We start from the raw sequence: 24,741 nt of genomic DNA, 5'->3' as shown, positions 1-24,741 counted from the left end.
ACTAAATGTGCTTGCATTCTTCTTAGTTACAGACTTGACCTAGGGGCTTAGCAATTGGGGGGACGGTGGATATGTCCCCCTCACTTTTAGGGATTGACCATTTAAAAACAGGTGATTAAGAATGTAAACTTTTGGATCAATCACCACAAAAAAAGAAATGACAGAGCTAAAGCAAACTGAGAGGAAACAAAGACACCAATTACATTAGATAACGTTCGAGGTTACAGAAGTAACCCTTCGTTCCCCGAAGGAGAGGAACGGAAGTGCTATAGAGTGGATTTGATTTGAAATCCACGAAATGGAAGAACTATGGAAAGCCCCATAATAACTGCACCTTACCAACGCCCCGATGAGGGGATAGTCAAGCAAGCGTGACGCACCCACATCATGGGAGGCAAGGTCCTCCAACGTGTCCCTGGCCCTAATTTATCCTACTTCAACAGAAGTCTTACGGATTTTCGATATATTTTTTGGGAAGTCGTGAGCATCTAGATAATTCTAGGAAATACGACAGTACGTTGGGAAGCGTGCAATCCTGATAGGGAGGACGCTGCGGAGGCCATCCGTTACCCAAGGGGGGATAGATGGCAGGATTTACATATGGACTAGCCCTAAAAAGGGGGAGTACGCATAGCAAAAGAGTGGTTGGCGGAGAGGGAAGACACGGGTCCGCCCAGGGGGGGGGACTTAACCGTGGCGGAATAAGCATATGGGATCGCCTAGTGGGGATCACGCATAGCAGGCACCTATACCCAAAACGCGGGCTGACCAGCGGGCAGACCTACAACGTAGTGGGCCAGCAAGTGACTCTCCCGCTGAGTCAGTGCTGGGGGCCAGGGAGGAATCTGCATGGCTCACCTGACGGGGAACTTTACTGACAGATAAAAAGGCGCACATATATCCGTGTTAGGGAAAATGGCGCAGCAAGCGTGTCTCAACACCCTACCTAGTTGTTTCCTCAATCACCAAAGGGGGTCTTCTCTGCGAGAGAAGCACCATTCAGTGAATAGACTCCACTTCAGGGTGTAGGCGCGCCTCGTGGAGGGGGCCCTAGCCTGAGTGATGGTATTAACCACCGCAGTCGGTAGGTTACCTAAGTCTTCCTCGCGTCTAAGGACCACACGTGGAGGTTCCAAAGATCGGGCGAGGGTGCCAGATGGTGCCCTGTCCCTGAGAGAGTAGGTCCTCTCTCAAAGGGATCCGCCAGGGGAGGGCCATCGCAAGGAGTGAGAGCTCTGATATCCAGGTCCGGTTGGGCCAAAGGGGCGCAACTAGCAGAACCTGTTCCTCGTCCTCCCTGACTTTGTACAGTAACTGCGCGAGCAGGCTCACTGGGGGAAACGCATACTTGCACATGCCCCGAGGCCAGCTGTGGGCCAGTGCATCCGTGCTGAGAGAGCCCTCGGTCAGGGAAAAAAACAACTGGCAATGAGCGTTCTCGGGGGAAGCAAACAGATCGATCTGGGCCTCCCCGAATCGCGCCCATATCAGCTGAACAGACTCGGGGTGGAGTCTCCATTCTCCAGGGCGTAACAGCTGTCGTGAGAGCGCATCGGCTGCACGATTGAGCTTGCCTGGAACGTGAATGGCGCGCAGCGATTTCAGCCGCGGGTGACTCCAGAGGAGCAGACGGCGGGCGAGCTGAGACATGCGGCAAGAGCGCATACACCCCATGCGGTTGATATACGCCGCCACCGCCGTACTGTCCGTCCTGACCAGCACGTGTTGCCGCTCCAGCACCTGTGAAAAGCGGTGGAGAGCGAGGAACACTGCCAACAGCTCTAGGCGACTGATATGCCAATGCAACTGGGCACCCTTCCACAGGCCCGCAGCCGCATGCCCGCGACACACGGCCCCCCAACCCATGTTGGAAGCATCTGTTGAAACAACAACATGGCTGGACGCCTGTCCTAGAGGCACACCGGCCTGTAGGAACGAGGGGTCGTTCCAAGGGCTGAGGGCGCGGCGACACAGCGCAGTAACAGAGACCCGGTGTGTGCCCGCGTGCCATGCGCATCTTGGGACCCGATCGTGAAGCCAGTGCTGAAGTGGTCTCATATGGAGCAATCCGAGCGGCGTGACGGCGGCTGCGGATGCCATATGCCCCAGGAGCCTCTGAAAGAACTTCAGTGGGACCACTAGTTTGCTGTCGAGCTCCCTCAGACAGTTCAGCAACAGTTCCTCGGAGAGGTGCGCTACCATGGTGATCGAGTCCAGCTCCATCCCGAGAAAAGAGATCCTTTGCACGGGGGCGAGTTTTCTCTTTTCTCGGTTGACCTGAAGCCCCAGTAGGCGGAGATGCCGAAGCACCTTGTCCCTGTGCACAATCAATTGCTCCCGCGAGTGGGCTAAAATCAGCCAGTCGTCGAGATAATTGAGTATGCGGATGCCCGCGAGCCGAAGGGGCGCTAAGGCACCCTCCGCGAGTTTGCTGAAGACCCGCGGAGACAGAGAAAGCCCGAAGGGGAGGACCTTGTACTGCCACGCTCGACCCTCGAACGCAAACCGCAGAAATTGTCGGTGGCGTGGAAGAATGGATACATGGAAATACGCGTCCTTCAGGTCTATGGCTGCAAACCAATCCCGAGGACGAACGCATTGGAGAATGCGCCTCTGCGTGAGCATTCTGAACGGCAGCTTGTGCAGACAGCGGTTCAAAACGCGCAGATCTAGTATTGGTCGTGACCCACGCTCTTTTTGGGTACGATGAAATATGGGCTGTAAAACCCACTCTCCATCTCGGCTGGAGGAACTGGCTCGATTGCACCCTTCGCCAGGAGGGCAGCAATCTCCTCTCGCAAGACAGGGGTGGACAGGGGGTTGACCCTGGAGAAATACACGCCCGTGAACTTGGAGGACCGTTTCGCGAACTGAATCGCGTAACCGAGTCTGATTGTGCGTATGAGCCACCGCGAGGGGCTGGCCCATGCTAACCAGGCAGGCAGAGCCCTCGCTAATGGAGTCATCGCTACAATCGCTGACGTACCAGCAGTGGGGCAGCGCAGAGTGGGTGTGCTGATCCGGGAAGCACGAGGGTCCCGCGGAAGAGCTGGAGGAGAGCGATTCGCTCTGGCTCCGCAACCTGACTCCGGAGAGGGGGCTGGAGGGCTGAGGGAAGGGAGACCGTCCCCCCAGCGCTCATGATCCACTGGTGAAGCACGTAGAATCTGCGAGCCGGAAGGCAGCGCGTCCCGTACTGGCAGAATTCGTGCTGTCACATCCGGGGAAGGGGAAAAGTGCTCTTTGATTGATGTTTTGGTGGCACTGAAAAGTACCGTTGTAATCGGGGCCCCGCCCTCCAGCGGGGAAAGAGCAAGTTTCCTCTTATCCGGATGGCCTGTCTCAGGGACGCTTCGCGGTCCGTTTGCCGGACTTAACGGCGCCCTGGGCAGGGGGGGCTGCCTGCTTTCGAGGTGTACGCCGCGCCCGCTTGGCCGGAGTGAATTCCTTGGTGAATTCACCGACGGTGTCGCCGAACAGGCCAGCCTGGGATATGGGCGAGTCAAGAAAGCGAACTTTGTCAACATCGCGCATATATATCCATGTGTAGCCAGAGGTGGCGTTCCTGAACCACAAGTGTGGACATCGTTCTCCCCAGCGCACACGCGGAGGACTTAGTAGTCCGAAGAGCATAGTCGGTCGCGGTGCGCAGCTCATGTAATAAGCCTGGGTCATGTAATAAGCCTGGGTTAAGGCTGCGGGCCAGAAGCAGCCTGGCCCGCAGCCTTATAAGCTCTGGCTCCGAGGGAGGCAGACAACCTACAGGCTTAGGACGGGAGGCGGGGCAAACCCCGCCACGTAGAGGCGCCACGCGGACAAAGATTGACCGCGATAGCGCGCTCCACTGATGGGATCGCCTCATACCCCCTGGCAGCTCCGCCATCAAGGGCGGTGAGGGCGGAGGGACATGCAGCACGGGCAGAGAAAGGTGCCCTCCAAGACTGCGTGAGCCTACTGTGCACTTCCGGGAAGAAGGGGACGAGAGGCTTGAAGGCTTCGCCTTCTGGTCCTCTACGTAGCACCCATCTAGTCGGTCCGGCCGCGGAGCTGGGGGATGAACCAGCTCCAACCCCACGGCCGAAGCAGCCCGGGAAAGCACGGCTAACATGTCCGCTGCTTCAGGATCTGATTTGGGTCCGGATCTTCGTCGGACAGTGAAAGCCCACCCTCCGATGCCACGGAGGACATCTGATCTCCGGTGTCAGCGAGCGTGAGAGCTACCATCTGGTTAGACGGATCACTCCCACTACCCGAAGTTTGGATGGAGCGCCGTGAGGAGCGAGAGGTCCGCGAGCCCGTGGGCGGCGGATTATCTCCCACTGGAACCCTCAGATCTGCCCGAGCGCCAGCTGCTTATTTTTTACAGGAGGCAACTGGGGTGGCTCGCTCTCTTACGAAAGTTAGCCGCGATCTGAGCTGTGCAACGGTCATGGCATCGCAATGACGACTCATCACCTAGACACCGGCCTCACAGCTCTGTTGGTGCCAGCACTTATTGATCCAGGATCGGTAAATAGTAGCTTGTGTGGGCGCTACTTCACTAATAAAATAGCTTTGAAATATATAAGATTTATAAAGTAGCTACCACCACACTCTTGAAACATGTAGAAACAAATTTTGCACTGAACAGTTATATTTGTGCCTTCTTAGATTTTAGGGTGAAATATATTTTTAAATTTCCAGCAATAAAATGCATTTTTATCACTCGTCGTGGTGCAGCTCTCAGACTGGTTGTAGAAGCCTAGTGCTTTCAGCGGCAAAGAGGAAGTCAGCCACAAATTAATTTGATTTGATTGGAAAACCAATCAAAAGCATCAGAATAGCACCGCTTTAATAAATGGCCTTAGCAGAAGGCATCGTGCATATCAAAAACAGGCAAAACAACAGATTATTAGTATTCAACATATTTAGATGTAACCCCCTTTGCAATCTTTAACATTTTCTTTTATTTTGTAATTAAATTAGGTAACGCCGTTACATTTAATTAGTTATTCCCCAACACTGTCTAAACGCAGCAAAACAACATGCTGAATGCTGTGAGTGTGTCAGGATGATGTTACACAGGGCAGTTTTGAGCAGTGTTGTTTGGCAATATTGCAGAGCTGCTTGGCTACTTTCTAAAGCAACAATATTTACATCAAACTCAGAAATAAGTTGTTTTGTAAAGCTGGATCGATGTTATGTCAGGTCTGGTTACCTGCAAGAAACTACACCTATTAATCCTTTTTACTGAAGTACATTTTTAAGGCTGTACTTATTTACATTTACTTGAGTACAAAAGTGTAATTAGTACTTTAACTTCTACCAGAGTCATTTTAAAAATGAGTATCGTACTTCTACTTGACTAAAGGATGTGTGTACTTTTGCTATCTCTAGTTGCAGTGCTGCCTCTAATGGCAATACGTGTTATTCCCAAAGTAAACGTTCACACTGAGCATCTGAGTTTTATTTAATTATATGTACTTTTAGTGTCTGTAAATGTGACAGTAAGATGTATTCTGGTTGATTACCCACTGTAGCTTGTGTTATCTAGGACAACATGTTAAACTGTATGATTGTTTCTTACTATCAGAGATCCCACATAAGGAACGCCGCTGAAGGCAAAGGTGGAGTGTGTAAAAACTGTGAACACAATTTCCAACAGGAGAATCAACAGACCAATTATTATCTGGACAGTCTGTGAGGAATAAGAGAGAACAGTGTAAGAAGGACAAGAAACTCTTTCATGAAGTAAAACAGAACAACATGTACACTATATCATTTCGAGAGCTGTTTGTATGATCGTATTACTGTAGTATACAAACATCCCAAAAATAGTATGCAAGTGTGCGATTCTCATTGTATAATTTCACATACAGATTCATAGATGTTACAAACTAAAACGTTCGAGGTTACAGAAGTAACCCTTCGTTCCCCGAAGAGGGGAACAGAAGTGCCATAGAGTGGATTGATTGAATCCATGAACGGGAGGATTCGGATCAGAAGCCGCTTGTCTGGAGAGTATTGAACGGGCCAATGAATGAAAATGAATTGGCAGCGTAAGCTTGCGCAGGTGTGCTGCATCGGCAATTATCCCAGCATATAAGCACACCTGGAGCGAGCAAACGCCATCCTTTTAAGCTGAAGAGACTTTCAAACAGCTAAGGGACAGTCATTATGGCGACGGAGTATGGCACTTCTGTTCCCCTCCTCGGGGAACGAAGGGTTACTTCTGTAACCTCAAACGTTCCCCTTCGGTTGGGAAACTTTAGTGCCATAGAGTGGATTGATTGAATCCACGAATGGGAGAAGTATGGAAAGCGCCATAATGACTGCACCTTACCAGCGCCCCCGATGAGGGGATAGTCAAGCAAGCGTGACGCACCCACATCATGGGAGGCGCGGTCCTCCAACGTGTCCCTGGCCCTAATTTATCCTACTTCAACAGAAGTTTTACGGATTTAGAAATATTTTTTGGGAAGTCGTGAGCATCTAGATAATTCTAGGAAAATACGACAGTACGTTGGAAAGCGTGCAATCCCGATAGGGAGGACGCTGCGGAGGCCATCTGTTACCCAAGGGGGGATAGATGGCAGGATTTACATATGGACTAGCCCTAAAAAGGGGGAGTACGCATAGCAAAAGAGTGGTTAGCAGAGAGGGAACACACGGGTCCGCCCAGGGGGGGGACTTAACCATGGCGGAATAAGCATATGGGATCGCCTAGTGGGGATCACGCATAGCAGGCACCTATACCCAAAACGCAGGCTGACCAGCGGGCAGACCTACAACGTAGTGGGCCAGCAAGTGACTCCTCCGCTGAGTCAGTGCTGGGGGCCAGGGAGGAATCTGCAGGGCTCACCTGACGGGGAACTTTACTGACAGATAAAAGGGCGCACGTATCTCCGTGTTAGGGAAAATGGTGCAGCAAGCGTGTCTCAACACCCTACCTAGTTGTTTCCTCAATCACCAAAGGGTTACCTAATATCCTTGAGGAAACCGGCTCCACTCGCAGATTGTAAAACCTTGCAAATGTGTTGGGTGTCGCCCAGCCCGCAGCTCTACAGATGTCTGTTAGAGAGGCGCCGCATGCACGCACCCAAGAGGATGCAACGCTCCGAGTGAAGTGTGCACGCACTCCCGGGGGACACGGCTGACCTCGACTCGAATAAGCGAGTGAAATGGCATCCACAATCCAGTGGAATAATCTTTGTTTCGATACGGCACTACCCTGCTGCCGACCGCCATAACAGACAAGAGCTGCTCAGATGATCTAACATTCTGAGTACGGTCCACATAAATGCGCAGAGCGCGAACTGGACAAAGTAAAGAAAGGGCTGGGTCTGCCTCCTCCGGGGGCAGCGCTTGCAGGTTCACTACCTGATCTCTAAAGGGAGTGGTAGGAACCTTAGGCACATAACCCGGGCGGGGTCTCAGGATGACGTGAGAGTAATCCAGTCCGAATTCCAGGCACGAGTCATTGACCGAAAATGCCTCCAGGATGGAGGCCAACGCAGGATGGAGGCCTCCCTCTTGATGGAGGCCAACGCAACCAGCAGAGCTGTCTTCAGGGACAGAAATCTTAGAGATACTGATTCGAGTGGCTCAAAGGGATCAGCTCGCAAACTCGTGAGAACAAGGGCAAGATCCCAAGAGGGCATGAGAGGGGGGCGAGATGGAGTAATTCGCCTAGCACCCCTAAGGAACCGGATGATGAGGTTATGCTTTCCCACGGTGCTGCCAGCTACCGCGTTATGATAAGCGGAGATGGCGGCCACGTAAACCTTGAGAGTGGAGGGCGACAGCCTGCTGTCCAACTTCTCTTGAAGGAAAGGGAGCACAACACTAATCTGGCAGTTTCAGGGGTCTTCTCTGCGAGAGACGCACCATTCAGTGAATAGACTCCACTTCAGGGCGTAGGCGCGCCTCGTGGAGGGGGCCCTAGCCTGAGTGAGGGTATTAACCACCGCAGTCGGTAGGTTACCTAAGTCTTCCTCTCGTCTAAGGACCACACGTGGGATTCCAAAGATCTGTGCCAGATGGTGCCCTGTCCCTGAGAGAGTAGGTCCTCTCTCAAAAGGATCCGCCAGGGGAGGGCCGTCGCGAGGAGTGAGAGCTCTGATATCCAGGTCCGGTTGGGCCAAAAGGGCGCAAATAGCAGAACCTGTTCCTCGTCCTCCCTGATCTTACACAGTAACTGCGCGAGCAGGCTCACTGGGGGAAACGCATACTTGCGCATGCCCCGAGGCCAGCTGTGGGCCAGTGCATCCGTGCTCCAGCACCGGTAAAAAGTGGTGGAAAGCGAGGAACACTGCCAACAGCTCTAGGCGATTGATATGCCAATGCAACAGGGCACTCTTCCACAGGCCCGCAGCCGCATGCCCGCGACACACGGCCCCCCAACCCATTTTGGAAGCATCTGTTGAAACAACAACATGGCTGGACGCCTGTCCTAGAGGCACACCGGCCTGTAGGAAAGAGGGGTCAATCCAAGGGCTGAGGGCGCGGCGACACAGCGCAGTAACAGAGACCCGGTGTGTGCCCGCGTGCCATGCGCGTCTTGGGACCCGATCGTGAAGCCAGTGCTGAAGTGGTCTCATATGGAGCAATCCGAGCAGCGTGACGGCGGCTGCGGATGCCATATGCCCCAGGAGCCTCTGAAAGAACTTCAGTGGGACCACTAGTTTGCTGTCAAGCTCTCTCAGACAGTTCAGCAACAGGCGAGCGCGTTCCTCGGAGAGGTGCGCTACCATGGTGATCGAGTCCAGCTCCATCCCGAGAAAAGAGATCCTCTGCATGGGGGCGAGTTTGCTCTTTTCTCGGTTGACCTGAAGCCCCAGTAGGCGGAGATGCCGAAGCACCTTGTCCCTGTACACAATCTATTGCTCCCGCGAGTGGGCTAAAATCAGCCAGTCGTCGAGATAATTGAGTATGCAGATGCCCGCGAGCCGAAGGGGCGCTAAGGCACCCTCCGCAAGTTTGGTGAAGACCCGTGGAGACAGAGAGAGTCCGAAGGGAAGGACCTTGTACTGCCACGCTCGACCCTCGAACGCAAACCGCAGAAACTGACGGTGGCGTGGAAGAATGGAGACATGGAAATACGCGTCCTTCAGGTCTATGGCTGCAAACCAATCCGGAGGATGAACGCATTGGAGAATGCGCCTCTGCGTGAGCATTCTGAACGGCAGCTTTTGCAGACAGCGGTTCAAAACGCACAGATCTAGGATTGGTCGTGACCCACCGCTCTTTTTGGGTACGATGAAGTATGGGCTGTAAAACCCACTCTCCATCTCGGCTGGAGGAACTGGCTCGATTGCACCCTTCGCCAGGAGGGCAGCAAACTCCTCTCGCAAGACAGGGGTGGACAGGGGGTTGACCCTGGAGAAATACACGCCCGTGAACTTGAGGGGCCGTTTCGCGAACTGAATCGCGTAACCGAATCTGATTGTGCGTATGAGCCACAGCGAGGTGCTGGCCCGCGCTAACCAGGCAGGCAGAGCCCTCGCGAATGGAGTCATCGCTACAATCGCCGACGTACCAGCGGTGGGGCAGCGCGGAGTGGGTGTGCTGATCCGGGAAGCATGAGGGTCCCGCGGAAGAGCTGGAGGAGAGCGATTCGCTCTGGCTCCGCACCCTGACTCCGGAGAGGGGGCTGGAGGGCTGAGGGAAGGGAGACCGTCCCCCCAGCGCTCGTGAGCCACTGGCGAAGCACGTAGAATCTGCGAGCCGGAAGGCAGTGCGCCCCGGACTGGCAGAATTCGTGCTGTCACATCCGGGGAAGGGGAAAAGTGCTCTTTGATTGATGTTTTGGTGGCACTGAAAAGTACCGTTGTAATCGGGGCCCCGCCCTCCAGCGGGGAAAGAGCAAGTTTCCTCTTATCTGGATGGCCTGTCTCAGGGACACTTCGCGGTCCGTTTGCCGGACTTAACGGCGCCCTGGGCAGGGGGGACTGCCTGCTTTAGAGGTGTACGCCGCGCCCGCTTGGCCGGAGGCGCAGGCTGGGGCGGGGCAGCACTGCGTGATGGATGGCTCGGTGGGCGGAGCAGGCTTTCAGCCACGCCGATAGATGACATTGCCCATCGCATCCGACTGCTCTTTCACCGCCTTGAATTCCTGGGTGAATTCACCGACGGTGTCGCCAAACAAGCCAGCCTGGGATATGGGCGAGTCAAGAAAGCGAACTTTGTCAACATCGCGCATATCGGCCAGGTTTAGCCAGAGGTGGCGTTCCTGAACCACAAGTGTGGACATCGTCCTCCCCAGCGCACACGCGGCGCGCAGCTCATGTAATAAGCTTGGGTTAGACCCGCCCTCGTGCAGCTCGGCCAGCGCCTGAGCTTGGTAGCGCTGGTAGGTGGCCATCGCGTGCAAGGCAGAAGCAGCCTGACCCGCAGCCTTATAAGCTCTGGCTCCGAGAGAGGCAGACAACCTACAGGCTTTGGACGGGAGGCGGGGCAAACCCCACCACGTAGAGGCACCGCGCGGACAAAGATTGACGGCGATAGCGCGCTCCACTGATGGGATCGCCTCATACCCCCTGGCAGCTTTGTCGTCAAGGGCAGTGAGGGCGGAGGGACACGCAGCACGGGCAGAGAAAGGTGCCCTCCAAGACTGCGTGAGCCTACTGTGCACTTTCGGGAAGAAGGGGACAAGAGGCTTCGAAGGCTTCGCCTTCTGGTCCTCTACGTAGCACCCATGTAGTCGGTCCAGCCGCCGAGCTAGGGGATAAACCAGCTCCAACCCCACGGCCGAAGCAGCCTGGGAAAGCACGGCTAACATGTCCGCTTCAGGATCTGATTTGACGGCGCTCACCTGCATGGAGGGGGTGAGCGGGTCCGGATCTTCGTCAGACAGTGAAAGCCCACCCTCCGATGCCACGGAGGACATCTGATCTCCGGTGTCAGCGAGCGTGAGAGCTACTATCTGGTTAGACGGATCACTCCCACTACCCGAAGTTTGGATGGAGCGCCGTGAGGAGCGAGAGGTCCGCGAGCCCGTGGGCGGTGGATTATCTCCCACTGGAACCCTCAGATCTGCCCGAGCGCCCGCTGCTTTTTTAGAACAGGAGGCAACTGGGGTGGCTTGCTCTCTTACGAAAGTTAGCCACGATCTTAGCTGTGCAACGGTCATGGCATCGCAATGACGACATGAACCGCCTGCGAGCACCGCATTAACATGCTGGACCCCCAAACATGCAATGCAGTGATCGTGTCCATCATGCGGAGCCAGGAAACCCCCGCATCCAGAAACGCACAGTCGGAGCGCCATCCTGAAAAGGACGTGCTGCACGACTGTGTTGCTCTTTTAGGAAAGTTACAACAATACGCACCAATCTGGAGGACCGGACCCAAAGAACCGCAGGCAAGGGAGAAACCCAGCTCGACCGTCTGCCGCCGTGAAAACCCACTCTGGACCGGGAGACACACTCGTTCGCTCTGAAGTGCTGAACAGCAAGAAGAACCCTCATCGACTCACTCAGAAAAGATCTGAAGCGAAAAGGATGGCTTTTGCTCGCTCCAGGTGTGCTTATATGCTGGGATAATTGCAGATGTCGCACACCTGCGCAAGCTTACGCTGCCAATTCATTTTCATTCATTGGCCCGTTCAATACTCTCCAGACAAGCGGCTTCTGATCCAAATCCTCCCATTCGTGGATTCAATCAATCCACTTTATGGCACTGAAGTTCCCCAACCGAAGGGGAACTAAGAAGTAAATACCCTTCTAGATGTAAACATGAACTGATGATTGTACATTTACTGCTCTGTCACCAGGGCAACAATCAATAACACAAAAAAAAAGAGCCCAATAAAAACTGTGCAAGCTGTGTTAATGTGTGCTATACTGACATCAAAATTAATTGTATGTGTTTTCTCACCCCAAGGGCTTTTGGTTGGCCTTTCAGAAAGGCCTGAATTGAAACTCCTGCTTCATGCTGCATGTAAACAGGCTCAGAAAAACTGGTCCCAGTCACAGTTGCTGTTTGTGTTTGTGGTTGAAGCTGGATGACAATCTTTGAAGGATTCATGGCTCCGACAGTCGATATTTCAGTTTCAGAGAATTAAGTGAATCTGTAAAAAAAATCACAATAAAGCAAAAAAATACATAAAAAATCTAAAGGATATCATTTTAAGTTAGATTTTTGAGACTTTTCTATATTTTTATATATGTGAAAAATTCACTTCATTTTTTAATTCAGTATATATTTCTACTTTATATTTGTTTATATTATAATATTTTTAGATAACAGTCTATTTTTGTGGTGCTGCTTATGCTTAATTAAAGTGACAACGCATTGATCATAACCAAAAACACATTGGATGACAGTAAAAAGTGGCAATTTACCAATGTTACATCCTATGATGTATTTAGGTACTAAGTTGTTGGTGTGAGTGGCAGCTTTTTGCTCTCCCCTTTTGTTTTATTAATCGCTCTCTCTCTCTCTCTGCCTCTCTTTAATATTTTCATACAGTCATGTTATTGGAAACTGTCAGTATTTCCATTTAAACATATCTTTATTTGTTTTAGTGGCACTTCGCTTCATCTGAAATGTTATTCATTGTGATAAAGTCACATTAACGGTCACCGCTGGGAAAGCAGCACTGGCAGTTACACACACACATTCTCACACACACACACACAGATGCGCTGACACACAGACATACTCACAGGCTCACTTACCTCATTCATTCAACATATTGTTCCTGCCTGCCGTTACCGCTATCAGAGGAGCGGGTGCACACGCGATCTCGATAGCACATGGACATATTTCCATAAATCCACTCTCCGCAATTCATAGGTCATCCATAGGCATTTCATACACCTCCACTTGACCTGTTGTGTTGCCTTTTCCGTTTGGTGTGTGTCTGTGTGGGCGTAGTCAGGCTTCCGGTCATGATCGGTCAAACCGAGCACATAGGAAGTGCCGGCATAAGAATGCATGGGATTGTGGAGTTCGGGCTATATAAGCCAGAGCCCAACTACCATACAACACTTGTTTACCAAGTCGATGCAAGAGTGCTACTGTGGTGCCTCAAGCGAATATGTTGTGGATACCTGTTATTATCGATATTATTATTATTTTTTTTGTAGATATAATTGGGGTATATTTATGCAGATTTTATTTTCCTGTTTGTTGTTTCTTTGGTACTCTTTTTTTTTATTTTCTTTGTTAGCACTTGTATATACCTTCACTGTGGATGGACTTTTTGGCACTGTAAATAAACATCACCTTGCACGACTGCTTTGCGAGTAAGCCATCATAATTTTCCCTTACGACCTTGCATTTCACGCCCTAAAGATGAGCTGGTGGGCTCGTTTTCATCACATCTGGTGGCAGCGGTGGGATGGCGACTCGCAAGACAGTGCTGAAAGGTCGAAAACCGAAGACGGGTTTATGGTCCCAAGTGAAGGCAGTGCCAGAGGAAGGGACTTATTGGAATTCGGTGGTGACAACGGAAGATGAGGAGGGAGCAACAAGTCATCCCAGAGTCTCCTCAAAGTCCAGCCTAACCCCATCCAAGCCAGTTACTTCTGATGCTACAACTGGTGAGGGAATGTTTTCCAAGTTAAAAACGTTTGTAAAGCTAAACTTACAGGTTTTGTTATGTGCCAAGGGAAGGGGACTGTGATTTTGACTGTGGGGGTGGGTCAGAATGTATATAATGTTACTGTGAATGGAAATAAACTAAAAGCACTCTTAGATACTGGAAGCTTTTTGTCAATGACGAAATCATGCTTCGTACATAATGTCAGTTATGAAAACACCACCTCTGTTCAATGTGTACATGGGGACATAAAGCAGCATCCCCAAGCTGTGGTTATGGTTGAGGTACTAGAACAAATGTACTTGCTTAATGTTGCCGTAGTTGACCATTTACCAGCTAATATGATTCTAGGAAGAGACTTTTCAGTACTATATGAACTTTTGCAACCCACCATCAAAGAATCTGAAAATTCCATTACCACTGTTAATGTGTCATGTCCAGCTCTTACAAGAGCACAAACCAGGGCAGGTCTACAGACCTTGCCAGACTTGGATAGTAGTCTGTTGCAGGGCGGGACCAAGGGCGCTTAAAAGTCAAGACGCCAGAGGCGTCTTGAAAAGTACCTGGGAACTCCAGCCTCTGAGTCCTCAGGAGAGGGTCTCAAAGTTAATGGCTGGAAGGTCCAGGGAAATAACACAACTTCAGAGGGAAGATGAAACCTTGAAACTCTTATTTGTTAAAGGTCTGAAAAACCATAAATTTTGTGCAATGCGATATATGTAGTAGAGAATGGTGTGTTATATGCGAGAACAAATGATGTGTTAGTTTAGTTGTGCCATCTTGTTGTCATTCTCTTGTTCTTCACCTTGCACACACTGTTCCATGGGCTGGTCACCTAGGCCAACAGAAAACATGGACGCATTAGCTCACGATTTTACTGGCCCACACTTTATACTGATGTACAAACACACTGTAAAACATGTGCCGTCTGCCAAAAGACAAGTGCTGTGTCCCAGCGGGGCAGAGCACCCCTGCAACCTCTCCCTGTTATCTCTGCATCTTTTAGGCAGATTGCCATGGACATTGTGGGGACATTGGAGAAGAGCAGTGATGGACATCGTTACATCTTGGTGGTCAGTGGCTATTCCACAAGGTATCCTGAGGCCTACCCACTCCGTTCTATTAACACACCCAAGATCATTCATGCCTTGATTCAGTTGTTCTCCCGCGTTGGAATACCTGAGGAGATACTTATCAACCAAGGAACAAACTTCACATCATGTCCAATGGGGCAGCTACACAAGCAGATGGGCATCACTGCCATTAGAACAACGCTATATCACCCACAGACAGATGGACTTGTCGAGAGGTTCAATCAAACTCTCAACAATATGCTGCGGAGGTTCGTTGCAGACACAGGCCTAGACTGGGATAAGTGGTTACCATTTGTTCTCTTTGCTTACAGAGAAGTGCCCCAGGCATCGACGGGCTTCTCACCATTTAAGCTCTTTTATAGATGCCAGGTACAAGGAACCCTAGGCTTGCTAAAGATGGACTGGGAAGGAGAACCTGCATCGAAGAAGGAGGAGAGCGGCATTGTGCACTATGTGCTAGAGATGCGAGACTGTTTGGAGAAGTACAGAGAACAAGCCAAAGAAAGTCTACTAGAGAAACAGCAAGCACAAAGGAGATGGTACAACCAACATGCCAGACTGATACAATTCCAAAACGGCCAAAAGGTTCTGCTACTTTTACCAACTTCAACTAACAAGTTACTGGCTAAATGGCAGGGGCTAACACTGTGATGCGCAAGATGGGGCTGGTGACTTATGAAAATTATCATCCAGACAAGAGGAAGACAAGGCAGACCTACCATGTCTACCATGCACCATCCAAGAAAGATGGATCCTTGCGTGTCTGTATCGATTTTTGCAAGCTCACGCTAGACTTACAAGTTTTAACTAACTTGTTGTCTAAGTCAGTCACAAATCCTGTTCCATGGACCAATGACTGCAAAAAAGCTTTTAAAACCCTGAAAGAGAAGATGTGTTCCAGTCCAGTCTTACATAGTCCTGACTTTTCAAAAAGGTTCCTGGTGCAAGTGGATGCTTCTGCAACAGGAATAGGAGCTGTCCTTGCCCAAGGAAATGTAAAGGAACAAAAAACTATTGTTTTTCTCAGCCGCAAGCTACTGCCGAGGGAGACAAGGTATTCTGCAATTGAGAAGGCAGGTCTTGCAATCAAGTGGTCTCTGGACAGTTTACGTAGCTACCTTCTATCTCCACCTAGGCCGAGAGTTTGATCTGGAAACTGACCACCGGGTCCTTACCTGGATCCAGTCTATGAGAGACCACAATGCCAAAGTCACCCGATGGTACCTCACCCTGCAGCCATACCACTTTACAATATGCCATCGACCGAGTAGACTTAACGTGGTAGCCGACTACCTGTCTAGGTACCCGGCCAGTACGCAGCTGGGAGAGGGGGAAGGTGATGTGATAAGGTCACATTAACGGTTACCGCTGGGAAAGCAGCACACTTACCTCATTCATTCATTATATTGTTCCTGCCTGCCGTTGCCGCTATCAGAGGAGCGGGTGCACACGCGATCTCGATAGCACATGGACATATTTCCATAAATCCACTCTCCACAATTCATAAGTCATTCATAGGCATTTCATACACCTCCACTTGACCTGTTGTGTTGCCTTTTCCGTTTGGTGTTTGTCTTTGTGGGCGTAGTCAGGCTTCCGGTCGTGATCGGTCAAATCGAGCACATAGAAAGTGCCGGTATAAGAATGCATGGGATTGTGTGTGCATGCGCGCTGCGATCGGAAGATGACGAAACAATTATGTTTGTGAATAGGTGTTTTGTGATCATGAAGTGTGTATTATGTGTTTATTTACATTAAGAAAATTTATGTTTTGTTGTTAATTATATATAAAGGTTTTTTTCTTAATGTGTTTAATGTGAAGTGTGGATTGAATGTTAAGTTATTTAATGTTTGTGTATTTGTCCAATTTAATACTTACCTATGAATGGTATAGCCCACAAACAGACGGGAGTTTGGGCTATATAAGCCAGAGCCCAACTACCATACAACACTTGTTTACCAAGTTGATGCAAGAGTGCTACTGTGGTGCCTTGAGCAAATATGTTGTGGATACCTGTTATTATCGATATTATTTTTTTTTTTTTGTAGATATAATTGGGGTATATTTTTGCAGATTTTATTTTGCTGTTTTTTGTTTCTTTGGTACTGTTTTTTTTTTTTTTTTTTTAGCACTTGTATATACCTTCACTGTGGATGGACTTTTTGGCACTGTAAATACACATCACCTTGCACGACTGCTTTGCGAGTAAGCCATCATATTTTTCCCTTACAAACTCACATTTCTCCCCCTGAAGACGAGCTGGTGGGCTTGTTTTCATCACATCCGTCTACCTATTTGTTTAGTAGATAACTAACCAACAAAATTAGCATTACAATTAAGATATAGATTATGTGAGATTAGTGGATTTTACCAAGAACAATATTGAAAGTGGCCAAAAGTGATGTCTGAGCCACTCGCTTTACTCCGGGTCTCATTTACCACACCTTCATATGACTACAATTGACCAAAAACAACACACAAGCTAGTAATATTTTAAATTAAAGTACAATTTAAAAAAATAGCTATAACAGTTGTAATTTATTATGAAAAAGAGCAAATAGGATGTGCTTTGAGATGCAGTCTGTGACAATGTTTTTATTTTACACTTAGTTTTCTTAATGTAGGAATTATTTACCTTAATATATAGTGTATGAGATTAAACAGATTAAAGTATGTAGTAAAGTGATATCGCGAGAAGAGCAAGACTTGAGGGATGAGAGTTAGAGATCAGATATGGAAGAGTTGAGAGTTGTTAATAAAACAGTTAAGTACCTGATTAAAGTCTGATGATTATTGAATTCAACAACACAACATAAATGGCGACGAGGATGAACACTTCACAGATCAACTAGGATTATCATTTAATCTTGGAAGCGATAGGATAGACGGGCGGTCCTGACATGGAAAACGACGCTGCTGCATGGGCACAAGCGCCGCCAGCACAGTTATCACCGCCTATTCCATTGAACCTCGGAGCTTCGGATTTGTATGCACAATACAAAACATGGAAAGACTCTTACAGTTTTTTTGAGCTGGCCAGCGGAACTATCAACGCTGCTGATGTGGTAAGACGTGCTACTCTTTTGCATTGTATTGGTGCACCTGTGCAGAGGATTTTTGCAAACCTCCCAGGACCTAAACAGACATTTACAGAAACTGTAGCTGCCCTGGGCGCTTACTTTACTCCACTGAAAAAAGTTGTGCTTAAAAGACACAAATTCTGACTGAGATCTCAACTAAATGATGAAACAATTGATGCATTTGTGAATGCATTAAGGGAACTGGCAAAATCATGCGAGTTCGGCGCTTTAGAAAATGACATGATACGAGATCAACTCGTAGAGAAATGTGCACTTAGACGGTTAAGAGATAAACTGTTGCAAGAAGAAGGGCTTACACAGGAAAGAGCATTAACTATTGCTAGAATCTGTGAATCAGCCCAAGCTGAATCTAAACTGCTCTCAGAAAACAGCGCTAAAAAAAAAAGACAATCAAGTTCATGAAAGCTGCCAGAACAACAGACACAAAAATGAAGCAAAATGCCAACAGGGGACGACCTGAAAAGAGTAACAGCGACACCAAGTGTTACAGATGTGGATTGACAACACATAAAGCAGATGACTGTGGTGCAAAATCTGCAACCTGAATGTACTGCAAAAAGACGGGTCATTATGCACGAGTTTGCAGAAAGAAAAACAATTCAAAGGAGGACAAAAGTCACAGAAATAAATCCAAAGACAAGCTGGACCATAAAGACAAACTCATAAGAGCAGTAAAGGACAGTTCTGATTCTGATGACTTTGTGTATTCAGTTGATTCAGAAGGAAAAGAGACCATTAAAGTTAATGGACAAAAATTGAAGATGATTATAGATACAGGAAGTGGAAGAAACTTCATTGGGGAAGAACTCTATCAAAAACTGTTTGCACAAGTTGAGCTGAAACAAACCAAGAGATAATTCTATGCATATGCACAAACACACCCCCTTCACTGTGTTGGATTTTTTGAAGCCCAGCTAGAATGGAATTGTAATGGCATAAAAGATGACATTTTTGTAATGAAAGGAAACGTATAGCCACTGTTGGGAAGACAGTCCTGTTTTGATTTGAAGATTCTAAATTCTGCTGATCAGGTCAGGCCGATTGAACATTCATCTGAAAGATATTTGAAACTGGAAAATGACTATCAGTCTTTGTTTAAAGGACTGGGACAAGTCACAGGTTACAGCCATAAAATATCAGTGAATGAAAAGGTCAAACCTGTAGCTCAAGCTTTACGGAGAGGCTGTGAATCAGGAGCTAGATAAAATGCTGGAAGATGAAATAATAGAGGAAGTGCATGAAGGATCTGAATGGGTGTCCAACATTCTTTTCATCCCAAAAAAAGACACTAAAGAAGTGAGACTTTGTGTTGACCTAAGAGAAGTGAACAAAGCAGTGGTACGAGAAAGACACCCAGTACCAACAATAGATAATATACTGCAAGCAATGCAGGGAGCAAAGGTGTTTGCTAAACTGGATGCCCGTAAAGGTTTTTGGCAAGTCGATCTAGCACCTGAATCCAGACAAATGACCACATTCATCACACACAGAGGATGCTACCGTTTTAAGAAGGTGAAGTTTGGATTGTGTAGTGCTCCAGAAGCATACCAGAAAGCCATGGATTCTATGTTTTGTGGGATGCCAGATGTAGTGTGCTACATGGATGACATGGTAGTGTTTGTGGAAACTGAAAAGGAGTTGGAACAAAGACTGAGAAAAGTTTTTTTAAAGACTTCAAGAGAAAGGACTTACACTGAATAAGGAAAAGGGTTTTTTGGACAGATTGAGATTTTGGGTCATGTCGTCTCAGCTGATAGAATAAAACCAGATTCACTGAAAGTAGAAGCAATTGGTAATGCTCCAAGACCCAAAATGTAGCAACGTTTTTAGGCACTTGTGGATTTTTGATGAAGTTTGTGCCTAATTATGCAAATTTGTCAGAGCCTCTCAGAAAACTAACAAGACAAGGACAAGAGGGGCAGTGGTCATCTAAAGCAGAACTTGCATTTAAAGGGCTAAAAAAGGAATTGGTTAGTGAACCGTGCCTGGCATACTTTAACATAAATGCACAAACATTTGTGATAAGTGATGTGATAAGTTGGACTGGGAGCAGTTTTGCTTCAGACCCAAGCAGATGGAACAAAGAAACCGGTAGCATATGCAAGCCGCTCACTGACACCTACAGAACGGCGTTACTCTCAGATAGAACGCGAAGCCCTAGGATGTGTATGAACAGTCAAACACTTTAGAGCATATTTATGGGGTGGCACATTTACCCTTCAGACAGATCACCGACCTCTCATTTATATGCTTAATCCAGAAAAGTTAAGGCTTTTACCTCCACGAATAAAAAGACTAGGACTTTGGAGACTGTGTCCATACGACTATAAGATTGAACACATTGCAGGTAAAGCCAATGTTGCAGACTCACTTTCCAGACTTCCATTACCAGAGATGGAAGACAGCAGTTATGTGGACGAGTATATGGACAGAGTGCTTGCTGTAAATATGATGGATGTTCAAGCATTATCTCTGGAGGAACTAAAAAGTGCTACAGTGACAGACACTACGTTGACACAACTGCTTTCCATAGTGGAGACAGGAAAGTGGCCTGCTAGGCTACCTAAAACCTTACAGCCATACAAGCAGTGCGCAGACTAGCTATCAGTGTATGATGGCCTTTTGCTGAGAGGAAATAGAATAGTTCTGCCCTCTGCACATATTCAACAAGCTCTGAAAATAGCACATGAGACACATCAGGGTATTGTTCGCACAAAGCAATTTTTAAGAAGCAAATTCTATTGGCCTAACATGGACATTGTGGAAATATAAATTTCTAGCATCTAATTCCAAATGAACAATACTCTACGTATAACTGAAAAGTTATTTTCTTTGGTTTTTTTAAATTAAATCATTGCATTGACGTGCCATATAGGAGGGACATTTAACCTTGCCTTGCTGACTACAGACTTCATTTGTATGCTAAAGTGATGTAATTAATGGTTTCACAGCATGGCTGTATCTATTGTATTCCCTGTCTCCAGAACATCATTTGCAAATTGTTGTAATGATGTACTTATCTATTGATGAGATCAGCATGGCACCCAGACTTCATTTGCAACCATGGCACCCAGACTTCATTTGCATGCTTTGTTTTACTGTCCCCCAAGACTGACCCCACCTACATGCTGTAAGATGTATAAAATGTATTATGTTTTGCTGTGGAGTTGAGAGTTTGCTTTCGATGACGCCACAGCCACGCTGAGTTTCCTCTTATTAAAAAGGATTCTGCTTTGAAGACAACCGAAAGATTCTCCCTGGTTTTTTGTGGGCTCTTAGAAGTTTACAACAGTTTTGGTGCCGCTGACCCGGATAGAGACTGAAATCATCCACTTCTCAACAATTTGCAAACCAAAGTCTGAAATCCACCTGAAATTCAACTTGAACCTTCAAGATCAAGAAAACTTCACTTCAGACGGAATCTTCAGCTCAACTGCAATTTGAAGTCACTCAGCAATACAAAGATCAGACCACTTCAGACTGAACCTTTTCAGTTGAACCACGATTTGGTGATTTTCACTCTATAAAAAGAACCGCAAAACCAGCACATCTAGTTACCCTCTGCGCCGTCAGAGAAGAGTTAACAAACAGCTGTGGGTTTAGTTAGCTAAGTTATCCTCTAAATTTTATTTTAGAGAGGAATAAGTAATCCTCTGCATTGCCAGAGAAGTTTAGCCTTTCGTGCTAAAATCTGTAACCTCTGTTTTGACGCAGGGAAGATTAACCATACGTGTTAATATTTTGTTTTGTCTGTGTTTAGCCTTTCGTGCTAAAATCTGTAACCTCTGTTTTGACGCAGGGAAGATTAACCATACGTGTTAATATTTTGTTTTGTCTGTGTTTAGCCTTTCGTGCTAAAATCTGTTATCCTCTGTAAAGCAGGGAAGATTAACCTTACGGGTTAATATTTTTGTTTTGTTGTAAGTCTGTTATCCTCTGTAAAGCAGAGAAGATTAACCTTAAGGGTTAATATTTTTTGTTTTGTTGTAAGTCTGCTATCCTCTGTAAAGCAGAGAAGATTTCCCTTACGTGTTAATATTTGTTTTGTTTTTGTTTTAGTGTGAAGTACTATCAGTTTTTTTTCCCCTCTGCATTGCCAGGGAAGGTTGACTTTGTTAACATACAGTTTTTTGTATCAGAAAAGTTTAGTGTTTTGTTTTTGTAGTAATTGAGAAACTCACAAAAATGTTTAAGAAGAACGCTAGATTGATCCCCACAAATGAAAAAGGTGGTCTTGCAACTCCGTTGTGGTCAGATAAGGAATTTAAATCATTGTTAGGAGTACAGATGGACCTAATAGTCACTGAGAAAGTTAGAAGAGAGCTAACTCAGAAATATGAGATCCATCCAGACAAGACTTGGTCTGTAGATGAATGTAAAAAAGTACTAGGTGCCAGTATCCGTAAAAACAATGTAAAAGGCATTATCTGCTGTCACAGAGAATTTGCTTTATCCTTAGCCACACAACAAGCTAAGCGCAACTCAGACCTAGAGGAACAGAACAAACAGCTCCGTGCTAGAGTAGCATCTCTGACAAAGAAACTGAACCGCAACAAAGCTTCAGAGAAAGCTGATGTAGAAGAAATCAGTGAGTCTGATAATGTTTATCCAGACTTACAAACTCTCTTTGAAACAGATGTACCTGTAGAGTCAGTGAATGTTTGTGGGGCGAAAAGGAAATCGCAGAGAATTGAGGAAATTGAAAGTGTTTCTCCCAATGCTTCTGTTGTCCAAGTTCAATCAGTTACCAAAGCCTTAGGGCCTAAAGACATTGAAAGACTGTCTCAGAGTTTACCTTCAGCCCGCATAAATTTTTCTGAGTTTAGGAGAGCACTAATCAGCAAAATGCGTCTTTATGACATGTCGTTGACAGAAGTTACACAGCTATTGTCTCAAATTCTAACAGAATCTGAATTCAACAGTTTTGAATCTGCTGTTTCTGATCTGCAACATGCCAGTAAAGATGATTTGAGAGAGGGTGTTCTGAAAACTCTTAAAAATATTATGGGGCCCAAAATAGATTGGTCTAGAGTGACTAGCTGTGCTCAAAAGAAAGATGAGTCTGTGAATGAATTCACTGAGAGGTTTTGTCAAACAGCCATAGCTTACAGTGGAATTGTTGACAACTCTGAAAGTGTTTTACATGAAAAAGGACCACTAGTTCGTATTTGGTCTGATGGCCTTGTAACAGAGTACAGGAAAGCCTTACCTTTTCTAGATCTTACATGGTTTGACAATACCATCAGAAGTAATCTAGGCAAGTTAGCTGCATGGGAAAAAGATGCTGATGTCAAAGCAACAGTGAGAATAGCAGCAACTACATTTAGTTCAAAAAACCTAGACAATAGGTGGCCTAAAAGAGAAGGCAAATGCAACTACTGTGGGAAATTAAGACACTGGGAGAAAGAGTGTAGGAAAAAGATGCAGGATAGTAAAAGACATGCTATGCATAATTCTGCTCCCTCTCAGCCTGCCTACAACCCTGAAGTAGTTCAGCCATTGTCTACAGCAGCTTTAGCACAGCTTGCTCAGGCTCTTCTAAAAGCACAACAAGAACAGGAAAAAAACTAATTGTTGGGGCTGTGAGTAGCTACCTTTCCTCTGTAATCCATCACAATGACAAAAGACTGTTTGTGAAAGGTAGCATACAAGATAAAGAGATTGATTTTTTGCTTGATACAGGTGCAGAAATTACAGTAATTCCTATGCAATTGGCTAAAGATTTTAACATTCCGTACAACAAAACCAAACTTTCCTTAACAGGTGTAATAGGTGAAGATTCAATTTTGTTTGAAACCCCACCCATAGAGGTTCAATTTGGCCCAAAAACTCTGACAACAAAATTGCTATGTGCTCCATTAAATACAGGTGCAATTCTAGGCATGGATATACTAAGACAATTACATCTAACTTTAGACATGTCTTCAGAATCAGCTAGCATAAAAATTGCTTCAGTACAAGTTTCTACTGATAATGCAATCGCTCCCGAGTATGCTTTCCTACAGAATTATCCAATCTGGGCAAAAGAAAAGGATGAGTGTGGACTTTTGACAGGTGTAGAACCAGTCAAATTGACAGGAACTCCACCTCCAGTTACCAAACAATATCCTATAAGTAAGGAAGCAATACAGGGAGTGAAACCTATTATAGAAAAATTACTGAAGCAAGGAGTGATAGTTAAAACCAACAGTGCCTGTAACTCACCCGTTTGGCCTATAAAGAAAGCTAATGGAACATGGAGACTCACCATAGACTACAGAGTAGCCAATAAACATATTGATAAAATCACCCCATTAGTAGCAGATCCGTCTACAATTTGTAATGGTCTACCATTAGATTGTAAAATTTTTACAATAATTGATATGTCTAATGGATTCTTTTCTGTACCCTTGCACTCTGACAGCCAAGCATGGTTAGCTTTCACAGTTGACTATGAACAATACCAGTGGACACGGTTACCACAGGGATTTCAAAATTCCCCAACCATTTATCATCAAGCTGTCAGACGTGATTTGTGTGACCCAGAATGTCCAGTCAAAAAGTCTACCATGATTCAGTATGTCGATGATATTTTGATTGCCTCGACAGATCACGAGGTACATAAAACTGAATTGGCATCATTGTTAGACTATTTGCACAAAAAAGGACATAAATGCAGCTTTCACAAAGCTCAAATTGCTAAAAACCAAGTTACCTTTCTGGGTCAAACAATTGGTACAGGAAATAGATCCATTACACAGGATCGAGCAGCTTCAGTCAAAATAATACCTCCACCTACTACCATTAAAGCACTCAGATCATTCTTAGGAACAGCAGGTTACTGTCGACCTTGGATTGAAAATTATGCCTCAATGGCCCAGCCATAGTCGCTCAAGGTATGGGTCCATGTCTTAGAGCAGTACAGGCAGTTCATCTAGCTCTTCAGGCTTCAGCAGTAATGGTGCTAGGTCAGACTGTAAATGTAAGATGCCCTCACGCAGTGTCTGCACTAATGAATCAAGCAAAAGTCACTTCTGTCAC

The 24,741-nt window shown here is 46.9% G+C and overlaps 1 non-coding gene across 3 annotated transcripts in view; it reads right to left on the bottom strand.

Annotated features, from left to right (window-relative positions):
• ms4a17a.14 (membrane-spanning 4-domains, subfamily A, member 17A.14) overlaps positions 1 to 24,741 on the bottom strand; it is a 51,607-nt gene that overhangs the window by 19,201 nt on the left and 7,665 nt on the right. For all 3 annotated transcript variants that reach the window (XR_012402656.1, XR_011011360.2, XR_012402657.1), the window contains exons 2-3: positions 11,857 to 12,049; positions 5,567 to 5,677 (exon numbers count right to left, since the gene is read on the bottom strand). This is a non-coding gene — a transcript (membrane-spanning 4-domains, subfamily A, member 17A.14). The remainder of the gene's footprint in view (positions 1 to 5,566; positions 5,678 to 11,856; positions 12,050 to 24,741) is intronic.

The sequence above is a fragment of the Danio rerio genome, chromosome 4 (genome assembly GCF_049306965.1).
Source record: "Danio rerio strain Tuebingen ecotype United States chromosome 4, GRCz12tu, whole genome shotgun sequence".
NCBI classification, from domain to species: domain Eukaryota; kingdom Metazoa; phylum Chordata; class Actinopteri; order Cypriniformes; family Danionidae; genus Danio; species Danio rerio.
The sequence above is the reverse complement of the archived record's forward strand: the minus strand, read 5'-3'. Positions and strand labels throughout refer to the sequence as shown.